Source organism: Ursus maritimus, unplaced genomic scaffold (assembly GCF_017311325.1).
Source record: "Ursus maritimus isolate PB19 unplaced genomic scaffold, ASM1731132v1 scaffold_36, whole genome shotgun sequence".
Classification (NCBI taxonomy): domain Eukaryota; kingdom Metazoa; phylum Chordata; class Mammalia; order Carnivora; family Ursidae; genus Ursus; species Ursus maritimus.
The window spans coordinates 4,427,441-4,443,451 of record NW_024426230.1 but is presented as its reverse complement, the minus strand read 5'-3'; positions in this window follow the sequence as shown (position 1 = coordinate 4,443,451).

Below are 16,011 nucleotides of genomic sequence, written 5' to 3'. Positions count from 1 at the left end.
ATCTATACAATTAGTTATTCAGATTCATTAACCACCTTGTAGAAAGCATATTGGATGGCGAGATAAGAAAATGTAAGTCATCATTCATCTGTTTGTTTCTTCAGAGATGCAGTTCTGTGGTAGTCATCTTTTTCATTGTTTGATCCATCTCTTTCTTTCTAATCAGAGTTATACCACTTTGGTTAAGAGAAGACAGTTAGGTAAGTTGGTCTCATTTGCAAATATAATCATATGCCTTCCAAATATACACAATTCTTACTAAATTTAAACCAAAGAGAATAGAAAGGAAAGGAGAAACAGGTGCATGATCTTCATTTATGCTGGCACTACTTAATATATTAATATATTCTGGAAACCTTGGACCTTTTGGAATAAAAATGGTGACCTAACCAAGTGAAGTGGGAGGAAGGAAGTATGATTGAAAGCTGACACAGGGGAATGTTTACTGAGACTGTCTCCACCAATGATAAAATGTGGGAGAGGAATTATAGCATGGCTGTTAAGAGTTTGGACTCTAAAGTTGAAAACAAACACTGTGTTTTGAACATGGCACTTTCATTTACTAGTTGAGTTTGCCTGCCTGAGCTCCAACATCCTCACCTGTAAAATGCAGATAATAATAGCAGTGATCTCTTAGGGATATTGACAGAATAAAATGAGGTAACACATTTTGTGCTATTAGTAAATTGCTAATAGTAAATTGCTTAGCATAGTGATAAATACATAACAGTACTGCTAATAAACATTCATTGATCGCTAGATGCTAGTCACTCTTATAATAGCTTTCTATGTACTAACTCATTAATTAATGACAGCCCTTCCAATCCTTATACTTACTATTAGGAAACAGCTATATAATAAAATGTATAATAATTTATTATAGTGGCTCTGAAACTTCATCTTTTTATATATATTAAATGCATATTTGTATATGTATGAGTCAAATGTACATATGTATATGTATGTGTATATATATCTGTAGATATATAAATATTTGCAAGACATTAAAAATAAAGGTCTGCACCCACAACTCTATGGCCAACTAATCTTCAACAGAGCAGGAAAGAATATGCAATGGGAAAAAGACAGTCTCTTCAACAAGGTGTTGGGAAAACTGACAGCAACATGCAAAAGAATGAAACTGGACTACTTTCTGACATCATACACAAAAATAAAGTCAAAATGGATTAAAGACCTAAATGTGAGTCCTGAAACCATAAAAATCCTGGAAGAGAGCACAGCCAGTCATCTCTTTGACATCAGCAATAGCAACTTCTTTCTAGATATGTCCCCTGAAGCAAGGGAAACAAAAGCAAAAATAAGCTATTGGGACTACATCAAAATAAAAAGCTTCCGCACAGCAAGGAAACCATCAACAAAACTAGAAGACAACCTACTGAATGGGAGAAGGTATTTGCAAATGACATATCTGATAAGGGTTGGTATCCAAAATCTAGTAAAGAACTTATCAAAATCAACACCCAAAAAACCAAATAATCCAATTAAAAAATGGGCAGAAGACACAAACAGACATTTCTCCAAAGAAGACATACAGATAGCCAACAGACACATGAAAAGATGCTCAACATCACTATCATCAGGGAGAGGCAAATCAACACTACGGTGAGATACCACCTCCTACCTGTCAGAATGGCTAAAATCAAGAACACAAGAACAAACAGGTATTGGCGAGGATGTGGAGAAGGGGGGACCCTCTTGCACTGTTGGTGGAATGCAAATTGGTGCAGCCACTGTGGAGAACAGTATGGAGGTTCCTCAAAAAGTTAAAAGGAGAACTGCCCTATGATCCAGCAATTGCACTAGTAGGTATTTACGTAAAGAATACAAAAACACTAATTCAAAGGGATATATGCACCCCGATGTTATAGCAGCATTATCTATAATAGCCAAAATATGGAAAGAGCCCAAGTGCCCACTGACTGATGAATGGACTAGGAAGAAATAAGACATATATATACATATATATATACACACACACACACATATATATATGTGTCACTTATATATATACATACACACACACACACACATATATACATATATCTCACTTATACATCTATTTTATATATAGGAATAATACTTAGCCATAAAAAGGAATGAAATATTGCCATTTGCAAGACGTGGAAAGAGCCAGAGAGTATAATTCTAAGCGAAATAAGCCAGTCAGAGAAAGACAAATACTAAATGATTTCACTCGTGGAATTTAAGCAACAAAACAAACATGCAAAAGGGGGGAAAAAAGAGACAAACCAAGAAACAGACTATAGAGAACAAACTGATGCTTACCAAAGGGAGGTGAGTGGAGGTATAAGGAAAATAGGGGATGAGGATTAAAGCGTACATTTATCGGGGCGCCTGGGTGGCACAGCGGTTAAGCGCCTGCCTTCAGCTCAGGGCGTGATCCCGGCATTCTGGGATCGAGCCCCACATCAGGCTCCTCCGCTATGAGCCTGCTTCTTCCTCTCCCACTCCCCCTGCTTGTGTTCCCTCTCTCGCTGGCTGTCTCTATCTCTGTCAGATAAATAAAATCTTTAAAAAAAAGAAGCGTACATTTATCATGATGAAAAAAATAAAATGATAAAAATTATAATTGTCATAACTGTATCACCTTGTATTTTTAAAATATAATGTTATACTGCAAAACAGTAGAATACCAAGTAATAGTGAGATGTCATTTGTCATAATAAGACTGACAAAGGTGAAAATATTACCAATAAATAGTGTGGGGAAACAGAGCTGCTGATAATGAAGAACATGAACATCTTTGTGGGGAACAACATGATGGCAGGAGTGAAATGTTAAATATAAATATTCTTTGACCCAACAAACCTATTCCTAGGAGTTCATTTTAAATAGAGATTATAATATGGATGTAAAGATATATTCATAATAGTGTTGTTTGCAATAGCAAAAAACAAACAACAAAAATAAACAAAAAAAACAAACAAAAATGAACCTAAATGTTTCATCAGTAAAATAGAATTCATTAAATGGATGGTCAGTATCCTTAAACAGTGGAGATGCATTACTTATTCATTAATATGTCTCTAGATCTTTTTTAAAAAAATAAAATTTATATATACCTTTATCATATGTTTGTATATACATATGTATTTGCAAATGTATGTGTGTGTGAATTTTTATTTTTCTTTCTTCTTTTATTATACCTTTTTATATTTGCATTTTATACAATGAGCATATATTTACCTTTCCAAACAGATAAAGTAAAAATAAAAAGAAACAAGGTATTGTATTATATACATGGAATCAAGAAGCAGAGACAGAATGACCCGCATCAAGGCTCAGTTAGTTAACAACAGAACTAGTGCTAAAAGCTCAGGTTACTATGCTACCTCAAGCTGTATCCAAGGAATGACAGAAAGGTTTGGGTTTGTTCCCCATTAACATGCATTAATATACAAGATTACAGGGGCGCCTGGGTGGCACAGCGGTTGAGCGTTTGCCTTCAGCTCAGAGCGTGATCCCGGCGTTCTGGGATCGAGCCCCACATCAGGCTCCTCCGCTATGAGCCCGCTTCTTCCTCTCCCACTCCCCCTGCTCGTGTTCCCTCTCTCACCAGCTGTCTCTATCTCTGTCAAATAAATAAATAAAATCTTAAAAAATATATATATATACAAGATTACACCAGGCTATAACACTCTTCCATTTGAAAACAGCTAAGAAAAAAAGAGTCAAAGAAGGGGGTAAAATAACCATAACATAAATCCTAGAGATCATCATTAATCCAACTTTGCATTTTTTATATGATCACAGAGTTCACTCTTTGTACCTATTATGTTAGCAAAACCTCATGTTGCTGATAGCCAGCAAAGGAAACTCAAATAATGTAATATACAATTTTTAAATAAAAAGAAAAACATTATAAAACACAAGAAGAAACTGAGGCTCAAGCCTGATTTCTTCAAGCTCACAATAAAATAGAATACCTTGTAAAATTGGAATTATAATTGAAATGGCATTCAAAGGAGTATAGAACACATTACAACTATCAGTTGTGCATTTCATTCAAAGACAAATATTTATTAAGCACCTGAAGCTGCAACTTCAGCCTGTTACTGTTTATTGGTGTCACTCTTTTGCTTTTGTAGACAGTTCTTTTTATCTTTATACCTTCTCTGCCTTCATATCAGCATCACAGAACATATGATTTCTCTGCCTGCAGGAAAACCATTCTAAGCTCCAAAGCAGATACTCAACTAAAAAAAACAAAAGAAGAAGAAGAAGAAGTAGGGATACCTGGGTGGCTCAGTTGGGTAAGGTCATGATCACAGGGTACTGGGATGGAGTCCATCAGTTCTGGGACGGAGCCCTGTGTCAGACTCCTTGCTCAGTGGAGAGTCTCCTTCTCCCTCTGCTCCTCCCCACTGCTTGTGCGCACTCTCTCTCTCAAATAACTAAATAAAATCTTTTTTTAAGTATACAAATGTCATATTCCCTCTACGACTTTGACCTGTGAGAATTTAGATGATCGTGACATATAATCAAAATAATAAGTTAATACATATATTAACAAAGTTGAAATTTATAATTAAATACAACAAAATTGGATTAAACAATACTAAAATAAAGTACTAGGAATACTACCAGATACTTAGGTATAACTGGGGCAAGAAGGGTGCTAAAGGTAAATTTTAGTTTCACCTTGCTAATGGCTCAGTTACCCTAATCTTGGCCAGATGACACAGGATTTAACTATGTGATCTAATGTACTCAATGAGAGGTGGCTGCCCATACAAGAATTTTCTCTGCCACTTGGACATATAGCCCACAGAATCAGAAAGGCCGATGTTTACCTAGTTAGTCACAGGATGACCTGTGGGGGGTATTTAGAAATGAAATAAATCCTCTGTGGCTCACACAATAGAGCAGAGGAGACTCAAAAGTAATTCACAACTTACCCAGATCCATACACCAGGGAACACCTATGACTCGGTCTCCTGATATGTCTAGAAGGGAGCACTAGGTATTCCTTAAGGTGACTAAACCTCTTGGATCATGTTTTAGCTCAGGCCGCTATAAACAAAATGCCAGGGAGTGGATAGCTTAAACAACACATATTTATTTCTCACATTTCTGGAAGGTGGTAAGTCCAAGATCAAGGTACAAGTGGATGCATTTTCTGCTGAGAGACCTCTTCTCGGTTTCCAGACAGGTGTCTTTTCACTGTGTCCTCACATGGCAGAGATAGGACAAGAGCTCTTGTCTCTTCCTCTTCTTATAAGGACACTAATCCCAACAAGACAGCCCTACACTCATGACCTCATCAGGATCTAAAAATCTCCCAAAGGCACCACTTCTAAATATCATCACATTGGGGAATGGGCTTCAACATATATATTTGGGGGCCAAGGGAAGGACTTAAACATTTAGTCTGTAACAGATTACAAGTGCACTCTAAATTGGTTATTGCATACTGATCAGAATGGTTTCCTGGGACACAAAACATTCTTGGCTTGGGGAGAGACTGGAAAGTAGAGGTGTTTACTCCCTCAGACCTAGGAGACTAACAAGGCTATTAGTGCTTACTTCCAACACAAATGTTACCTATGGATGATATAATCACAGTATAATTCAAGGGACAACAAGAAAGCTTCCCAACTATACTGTCTCCCAACACTAATTCAAATAATCATTAGGTGGAAAGTAAACTTTATTCCAGGAAAGGATAAGGGGGTGGTGTGGGGGTGATTACCAAACATTTCAACTTAGGTTAATTATGTTTACTCAGAATTCTTCCCAACAGTTAAAATTCAAGGAGAGATTTTTAATGAAAGGAAGAAAGAAATTTTTGGATTGGGAACACTACAGAGAAAAGAAGGCATACGTACAGGGCACTGGGCAGCCAATGCCAACAGGAAAGCATGTATGTGAGGAATTACAGGTGACCAGAAGGAAACAGAAAAGGAAGAACTGTGTGAGGAAAAATGTGAACTTTCAGATTCTACTGATGATTAGCCCAGCCCTCTCCCTGCATGAAGCGAAGCACAACACTCACTGAACACTTGCGAAGAAACCAGCACCCAGAAACCTTGAGATGCATCATGGTGCAACATAACCAGCAATAGAAACAAAAGGGGGAACTGGATTGGGACTCAGAAGACCTTAAGCTAATCTGGTGATTCTGGGACATCACATCCCTTCTCTGGGGCCTCATTTCCAAACTGCACTCTCACAGGAAGGGTTTCTCAATCTTGGAATTATTTACATTTTTAATCAGATAATTGTTAGTTATGGGAAGCTGTTCTGTGCATTGTGGGATATTTAGAAGCATCCCTGGCTTCCACCCACTAGATATATTAGCATTCCTCCAGTTATAACAACCAAAAATGTCTTCAAATGCTGCCAAATGTCCTGTAAAAAAAAAAAAAAAAAAGCCTCTCCCAGTTGAGAACCACTGCCCTGCTACTTGTAATTTTTTCATTCTCTAACTATGTGTTTAATATGCCAAAGTAATATATAGTAAAGTGGTGAAGAGCATAGTCAGAGTACCTGGGGTGAAATCTCTCTTCACCACTTAGAAATTATTTTTGGCAACTTATTTAACTCATTTGTAAAATGAGAACAGTTATAGCTACCTCATAGTGTTCATTAGGGGATCAATTATATAAAGTACCAAGAACATCATCTTCCTCTTTCCACACAATTTTGTAAGTGTAGCTATTTTGATTAATTTAGCCCTAATCTTTCACCTAGAACACTGGGCTGGTACATCGGTGACACATAGAGGACTCTTTTGACTTGCTTCCCCAGGTTAACTCCACATATCAAATCTGAGCATAAACATAATATGCAAAGTTATCCTTTGGAGGAAATGGTGGCTAGACTGAAAGCACCATGGGAAGAACAGATTTACGCCTTCAGCTCTGTATCTTCAACCCCCAGCAAAAGACCTGGTATACAAGACGCGTTCAAGAAACAGGTGCTAATGGATAGACGAACTGATAGAAGAATGATGTAGAGTACCAATAATTTCAAATGTATTGCCTGAGATTCCAAAAAGCCTAAAAGTGGGTAAAGACTTATTTATACCTGATAGTACCCTTTATGCCAAAAGATAAAGATATCATATATCAAAAAATCATATCCATGTGCTTGAGAGAATTTTACAGAATAGCATTACTCTGATATCAGAAGTAGTTATGAAAACAAACTACTCTTTAACCATAATTCTTGTAACACTGAGGAATCAATAAAAAGAATACAAAATTAATTTGTCTGAATCTGCGGCTTGTGTTCCACTCTCCATTAAAGACATTGGACGCTTAAATTCTAATGGAGCTGTTCAAATTCACCCCCCCACTCTCTCTTACTTTCACTCTCACTCTCTCTATCCTTGCCAAACAGCTCTACAAAGGAAAATGGAAAAACTGAGAGAAGAAACTTGTGAAATATAATTCTCCCAGCAATAAGGATTTTTATTGTCAATCTAAAAACAGCTGACACTGCCTGAAAGTAGGACCATAAAAATAAAATACAGCACACATCCTCCATTTGCCTACACTTGAAGGAAATGAGAAGTTCTCACAATTGTTATGGCAGCTAAACTACCACGTTTGGTAGTTTGCAACAATGGAAAGGGGGAGGCAGGGGGGGAGATCTCCTGAGCCTTAGGATACCTCCTTGCTTTTCAAACTGAAACAGCTTAATTTAAGAAGCTATACATTGAAAATACATCTTCATGATGAAAATGTAGCTCAGCTTCTTCATAGTTCTTACTCAAAAATCATTATCTGCTAGTTATAGGACCAGAGAAGTAGTGCACTAAGATTGTTGAAGTCATTTCCTTTTCTACTTTCAAAGTTAAAATTCTTCAGAGACAAAACTTTTTGATTCCCTCTCTTACTGGTCTCCCCAAATATTCCAAACCTTCACAACTCTTACCTCTGGAGAGACCTTTCTTTCTACTTCCCTGAAAAATATAGTCAACTAGGCATTAAGTGCTTCCATGTCCTGCTTAGAAATGTATCTGTAATTCAGATCTTCCCAGAGTAGCTATTTCTTTTCTCCTACAGGACTGTGATCCATCAAGTCTTCTCTTTCCTACCCAAACCTACACCTTCTCCTTCTCAATGGACTCTTTTCTTCAGAATCCAAATCTGCTTAAATTTTTATAATCATAGGGGTGCCTGGGTGGCTCAGTCATTAAGCATCTGCCTTTGGCTCAGGGCATGATCCCGGCGTTCTGGGATCAAGCCCCGCATGGGGCTTCTCTGCTGGGAGCCTGCTTCTTCCTCTCCCACTCCCCCTGCTTGTGTTCCCTCTCTCGCTGGCTGTCTCTCTCTCTCTGCCAAATAAACAAAATTTTTTAAAAATTTTTCTAATCATAAACTTTTTCTTCTGAATGTTCCCCTAGCTTCTCTCTGGCTATTGCTCTATTTATGCATCACTTCAGGATTAACATCTTAAAGGAGTAATATGTGCTCTTTTTCACATCCTCAATTCCAAATGGTTCTACCCATTCTAACATAGCCTCTGACCCCATTCACTAAAACCGTTGTTGGGAAGGTCAGTAACAAATCCTACATTTCCAAAATCTATATTCTTCATGTGACAAATCCAAAACAATTAACTGATGAGAATTACTAGGCTTTTACCCTCCCCAACCAAAGGTTTCTGGTTTTGCCCTCTCTGTTTCTCTTACCTTCCCTCTAAAGAAGGTTCTTTATTGCCAGATGGGTTTCTTTGGGATTTTATCATGGAGGATCAGGAAGAAAGAGGTAGGAGTGCAGGATAAAAGGTGAAGAGCTAAAGACAGTGGAGAAAATTTGGGAGAACATTTTTTTAAAAGGTTCCGTAAGAGCACCTTTTAAAATCAGTTATACTGAGCAGTTATACTAACAGAAATAGATGAAACATTAAGTGTAGAGGTTAAGAATGTGGTTATAAATTTCCTCCATAATATTAGACAAATAAAGGGAAAACCGAGTTGTTTTGAAATTATTTTCCGTACTGTTCATGTTCTTTTTATTACGACATTTCTCAGAGAGTGGACAATTGTTACACTTAGCTTATCTGACTTCTCGTCATTTGACATGACCAATTAAACCTCCTTGAAGGTCTCGATTTTCTTCACTCCTATCACTTTTCTTCGACCTCTCTTTGACCTAGTTTTGCATCTCTAGCATCCTTATTAATATCATCCATGAACTTCTCTTCTCTCCTATCCAAAGAAGTCCATGATTGGAGACTGACCAAATTCCCTCCCCTCTCTGCCAAGCCTACCCCCCTTGCAATGAGAAGATACTTGTTATGAGCTGAGCTGAAACCTCACAAAATTCATATGTTTAGGTCCTAACCCCCAGTACCTGGGAATGTGGCTGTATTTAGAGATAAGGTCTTTAAAAAAATGGTTAAGTTAAAATGAGGTCCACAGAGTGGGCCTTAATCCAATCTTACTGGTGTCATAAGAAGAAAGAATTTAGACACACAGAAAGACACTAGGAGAAGGACCATGTTAGGACACAGCAAGAAGCAAACACAGAAAAGACCATGTTAGAACATAACATGAAGGCGGCCATCTGCAAGCCAAAGAGAGACATCTTAGAATGAAACCAACCTTGAACTTAAGCTTCTAGACTCTAAACTGTGAGAATATAAATTTCTGTTATTTAAGCTACCTAGTCTATGCCATTTTGTTATAGCAATCCTAATGATACAATACTTAAATATTTGTTTTGGTATTAGACCAAATAAAGATTAACTTCCTACTGAAGTCTATCTGACTCTGTGTTCTGAAACAGAGTTACACAATATTAAAGCTGAAAACTTCTTAGAGTCATTTAGTTGACTAGTTTTTCATTTTGGGATTGCAGTAGTTTTTTGTTTTCTGAGGATGACTAGATCCCTCTGTAACATTTATACAAGACAGAGTCCCTTCCTCAGCATAGTGAACATGAGAACATATACATAACTTTTGCATAAATTTTATTTTATTTTATTCGGAACTGATTTTATTCACATCAGCAGAATTTTTTAAATTTATGAATAAATAATTCTTAATCTAATGTTTCAGGAAAAAATTAAAAGTCATTTTCTGAAATAAATGACAAATTAATTGCATTGTGGAAATAAAAGGAACACTAATCTAATCTGGCTCAACAACAAATTTCAATAAGAAACCTGATTTAAAAGCTTTGGTTTACTTTAACATAGTAATATCTTGGAAATTCAACAGATTTATGACTTTGTTATAGTTTGGGAACAGGAGGAAGTGAAAAAACCTAGCCTGCTATATAAGACGGCACTGCCAAATTATCCAGAATTAGAATAACCATTACTCTCTTTGCCAGTCAAAGATAGGATTGTGTGAAGAAACAAAACACTCTGCAAGACCCTTTGAAGAAATTCTAGTCACATTATTTCCCCCAGTCAATAAGGTCACCTTTGGCAAGTACTGCATCACTGATCCTGTCTATTTCAGCAAGAAAATAAAATAAATCCATATTTTGATGTTAAGGTCATTGAAGCAGGGGTAGTTTTCAAAGAAGTTTTTCAGTACTTTGATATATTCAAAGATTTTTGTCAATGGATAAAATGACAAGACTGTCAGTCTCAACTTCAGGCTCTAGAAGCATTATGCCTGGAATTAGAAAATTTGTATGTCAACTCTGCCTACCTCTTGCAGTATGAAAACGTGGCCAAAAGAGCTCCTTTTCAACATCAGTCACAGGCAATGTAAGAGCCTTAAATCAGAAGATCTGCTTTTTTTTTATTGGTCCAAATCATCTCCCAGTGAGCCAATCCACAAATACATTTTTCCCTGTCAACTTTTTTTGTGACTTGGGCTTTCTCGTTCTCTCAAAATAAATAAAACTTCTGTTTAAAGTTTAGTCAAACACTTAAAAAGGCGGCAAACTTTTTGGTACTCAGAAACTTTATGTTATGCTTGAATTTGTGACAGAATTTCTTGCAAAGACAATGATTTAAAAATCTGGCATTGAAAAATAAATAAATAAATAATCTGACTTTGAAGAAACTGGTATCATTCACAACAATAAACAAAATTCTTTTCAAGACTGCTGACTGGGTCTTTGATACCAGTGCAACCTCATGTCAAAAGCAATGAAAAGTCAAAATGATGTGACTTCTTCAAAGTAGGAAATCCAGATGGTAGCCAAGCCTGCTGATGCTTCATTGGGGTACAATAAGCTAAGATGTTGTTTTTTGCCCCTAGCCAAAGGCTTTCTCATTGAAGAAAATTCTCACCATTTTGAAAGTATCTATGGCCACTGACATTTCTAAAAGTAACTCAAAAACTAGAACATTCTTTTTGATAGTTTTAGTGTGTACATAAATCAGAAAACCAGGGTTTGGTAGCAAGAAAAATAATAGTAGTGTCATCTACTTTTATATTGAAAGGAAAATGACATAGCTATAAATTCCTCCTACTTCGGGGTATTAGAAAAAATGTCAGCATGGGGGTGCCTGGGTGGCACAGCGGTTAAGCGTCTGCCTTCGGCTCAGGGCGTGATCCCGGCATTATGGGATCGAGCCCCACATCAGGCTCCTCTGCTATGAGCCTGCTTCTTCCTCTCCCACTCCCCCTGCTTGTGTTCCCTCTCTCGCTGGCTGTCTCTATCTCTGTTGAATAAATAAATAAAATCTTTAAAAAAAAAAAGAAAAAATGTCAGCAAGTCTGATGTGTATGATGTCATTTGTTAAAGACCCTGTTTCCATTTTCTTCTGTGGCTTCCATCACAAATGAACTCAAAAATTTCAAGAAGACCATGCCAAGTGTCTCCAATTTTATGCGGCTTCTTGTTCTTGCCAATGTCTTAAGTGAAATCTCACCTACAGAAAACTATGTAAAGCCAAAAACCTCCTCCTGGTGTCAAGAATCATCAGGAAAGAATCATCAGGAAAGAGACAGCATTGTGTTCACTGACAAGCTCTACTCAACCACCAGGAGTACTGGCCATTTTTCTCTCTCTGGCTCAGACTCCTGAAGTGATCAGTGGTTAACGGTGTGACAGTGTTGCTTCTGCCTATCCAAGTCACTTTGCCATTGCCCACACTATATATGACGTCTGCATTATGTGTCAAGGTGTCTCCTTCTAATCTCAAGAAATATGATATCTACACCAATTGGGTTCTTCTCATTGCAGAAGCTATCGGTATAGCCAGCCAGGCCCAAAAGCAATCCAAGGCAGGCCCATGTTCTCTGCTAAGGGGAATAAATCCTTACAGCCTTGCTCTAAGTCACACATGTACTCTCAATACTGGCCAGAAACTTACTGTACTCATTATTTACTTTACTCCCTTAGTTCCTATTGAGGTATAATCCTGCACAGAGATACAGGAACCCTATGTTCTTCTGGATGCATTGCCAGGGCATTACTATTTTCCCTAAAAATGACAAATCAGAGTTGTTTTATCTTGCTGTATATATTAAACTTTGCTTTAAGTTGCAAACTACTAAATCAGACTTTGAAAAAAAAATTGTGACAGCATTTTTTAGCTAGTTGAGCTGAAACTAAGTAGCTAGTTCAATAGCTAGAAGCTAGAAGCTACACCAATAGCTAGAAGCTACTAGTATAAAGACTCCCTATGCTCTTAAGTACTGGTATCCATTTATATGCATTAACAAGCATAGAATATTTTTTATTTTGTAACTGGAAAAGGATGCAGAAACTTTAACTGGATTCAGGGTGTTAGAACAGAGGAGGACAGAGAGGGGATGACATGGCATTTACCCCCAATCTACTCTCTGGGATTCCCTTGGAACTTCTATGGACAGAGTGATTGAGGCAGAATCTGACAATATCTTTAGGTGCTGAGAACAAGTAAAACTGCTTTGGACCCAGGTATCAGGGAGGAGCACAGAGTAGGGAAAGAAACAATTTCCCATGTATATTAGTCAAGGTTCTCCAGAAAAACAGGAACAATAGGGAATGTTAAATATATATATACTTAAATATGTTTGTATCATTAAATATATGTAAATAAACATATGTATATATCTAAATATATATAAAATAAAATTTTACATATATAACACATATTTTATATATATGGAATTGATTCACAAGGTTGCAGAGGCAGAGAGTTCCATTCCGCCATCTGACTGGAAAGCCAGGAAGGCTGGGGGTGTAGTTCAAAGGCCTGAGAGCCAGAGAGCCAATGGTGTAGATTCCAGGTTGAGTTGAAGGCTTGAGAATCAGAAGCACCAAGCACAGGAGAAGAGCAATGGCCTGGCTCAAGTAGTAGGGTACTCAAGTAGTAAATTCAACCTTCCGCTGCCATTTTTTTCTATCCAGACCATGAGTGAATTTGATGATGTCCACTCACATTAGGGAAGGCAATCTGCTTTATTCTAAGTCCACCAATTAAAATGCTAATATCTTCTAGAAACACCCTCACAGATATACACAGAAATAATGTTTAACAAGATATCTGAGCATCTCATGCCCCAGTCAAGTTGACACATAAAATTAACCATCACACCATCCTTCACACAGAACTATGAATTGCTCAGGTGTCTTGAGGATTAGAAGTTTGGAATCAACTGAAACAGTAACTTTGGCTTTATACCTGTGCCCTGGTGCTCTTATGCTGCATATTGATAGGACTGAAATCTCTGTAAGTAGCTCTATAGAAAACAGAACTGAAAAGTGAGAACTGAAATAGAAGAAGGTTCTATAAAAGTAAAAAGGCCCCAAGAGTAATACAGAACAGAAAGTTACAATCTATAGAAACAAAGACTTTACAGCCAACATGGCATCACTAAAATCATATCTCTCAATAATCACTCTCAACATGGCATCATTAAAATCATATCTCTCAATAATCACTCTCAATGTGAATGGCCTAAATGCTCCCATAAATGCCACAGGGTTGCACACTGGATAAGAAGACATGACGCATCCATTTGCTCTCTACAAGAGACTCATTCTGAACCTAAAGATACATCCAGACTGAAAGTAAAGGGATGGAATACCATCTTTCATGCCAATGGACCTCAAAAGAAAGCTGGGGTAGCAATTCTCATATCAGACAGATTGGATTTTAAACTAAAGACTATAGTTAGAGATACAGAAGGGCACTATATTATTCTTAAAGGATGTATCCAACAAGTGGATATGACAATTATAAATATCTATGCCCCCAACAGGGGAGCAGCAAGATACACAAGCCAACTCTTAACCAGAATAAAGAGACATATAGATAAAAATACGTTAATAGTAGGGGACCTCAACACTCCACTATCAGCAATAGACAGATCACCTAAGCAGAAAATCAACAAAGAAACAAGAGCTTTGAATGACATACTAGACGAGCTGCACCTCATAGATATATATAGAACACTACATCCCAGAAAAAAAGAGTACTCATTCTATTCTAATGCACATGGAACATTCTCCAGAATAGATCATGTTCTGGGTCACAAAATGGGTCTCAACCGATACCAAAAGACTGAAATTATTCCCTGCATATTCTCAGACCACAATGCTTTGAAATTGGAACTCAGTCACAAGGAAAAAATTTGGAAGAAAATCAAACACTTGGAAACTAAGAACCATCCTGCTCAAGAATAATTTGATAAACCAGGAAATCAAAAATCAATTTAAACAATTTATGGAGACCAACAAGAACGAAAACACAACGGTCCAAAACCTATGAGACACTGCAATACATAGCCATCCAAGCCTCACTCAAAAAAACAGAAAAATCTAAAATGCAGTTTTTATATTATCACCTCAAGAAGCTGGAACAGCAACAGAACAGGCCTAATCCATGCACGAGAAAGCAGTTGATCAAGATTAGAGCAGAGATCAATGAATTAGAAACCAGGAGCACAGTAGAGCCTATCAACAGAACTAGAAGTTGGTTCTTTGAAAGAATAAATAAAATAGATAAGCCACTGGCAAGACTTATTCAAAAGAATAGAGAAAGGACCCAAATTAATAAAAGTAAGAATGAAAAGCTAGAGGTCATAACCAACACCAACGAAATAGGAAGGATCATTAGAAACTTTTATCAACAGCTTTATGCCAATAAATTAAGCAATCTGGAAGAGATGGAATCCTTCCTGGAAACCTATAAACTACCAAGACTGAAACAGGAAGAAATTGATTTTTTAAACAGACCAATTAATTATGAAGAGATTGAAGCAGTAATTAAGAGCCTTCCAAAAAACAAACCTCCAGGGCCTGATGGATTCCCTGGGGAATTCTACCAAACATTCAAAGAAGAAATAATACCTATTCTCCTAAAGCTGTTTAAAAAAAAAAAAAAAAAAAAAACAGAAGGAAAACTACCAAACTCACTCTATGAGGCCAATGTTACCTTGATCCCCAAACCAGGCAAAGACCCCATCAAAAAGGAGAATTACAGACCGATTTCCCTAATGAATATGGATGCCAAAATCCTCCACAAGATCCTGGCTAATAGAATCCAACAGTACATTAAAAGGATTATCCATCACGACCAAGTGGGATTCATCCCTGGGATGCAAGGGTGGTTCAATATTCGCAAATCTGTCAGTGTGATATATTATATCAACAAGAAAAAAGCCAAGAATCATATGATCCTCTCAATAGATGCAGAAAAAGCATTTGACAAAATACAGCATCCTTTCCTGATTAAAACCCTTCAGAGTGTAGGGATAGAGGGTACATTCCTCAATCTCATAAAAGCCATCTATGAAAAGCCTACAGCGAATAACATTCTCAATGAGGAAAAGCTGGAAACCTTTCCCTTAAGATCAGGAACACGACAAGGATGCCCACTCTTGCCATTATTATTCAACATGGTACTAGAAGTCCTTGCAACAGCAATCAGACAACAAAAAGGGATAAAAGGTATCCAAATCGGCAAAGAAGAAGCCAAACTGTCTCTCTTTGCAGATGACATGATACTCTATATGGAAAACCCAAAAGACTCCACCCCCAAACTACTAGAAGTTATAGAGCAATTCAGTAATGTGGCGGGATACAAAATCAATGCTCAGAAATCAGTTGCATTTCTATA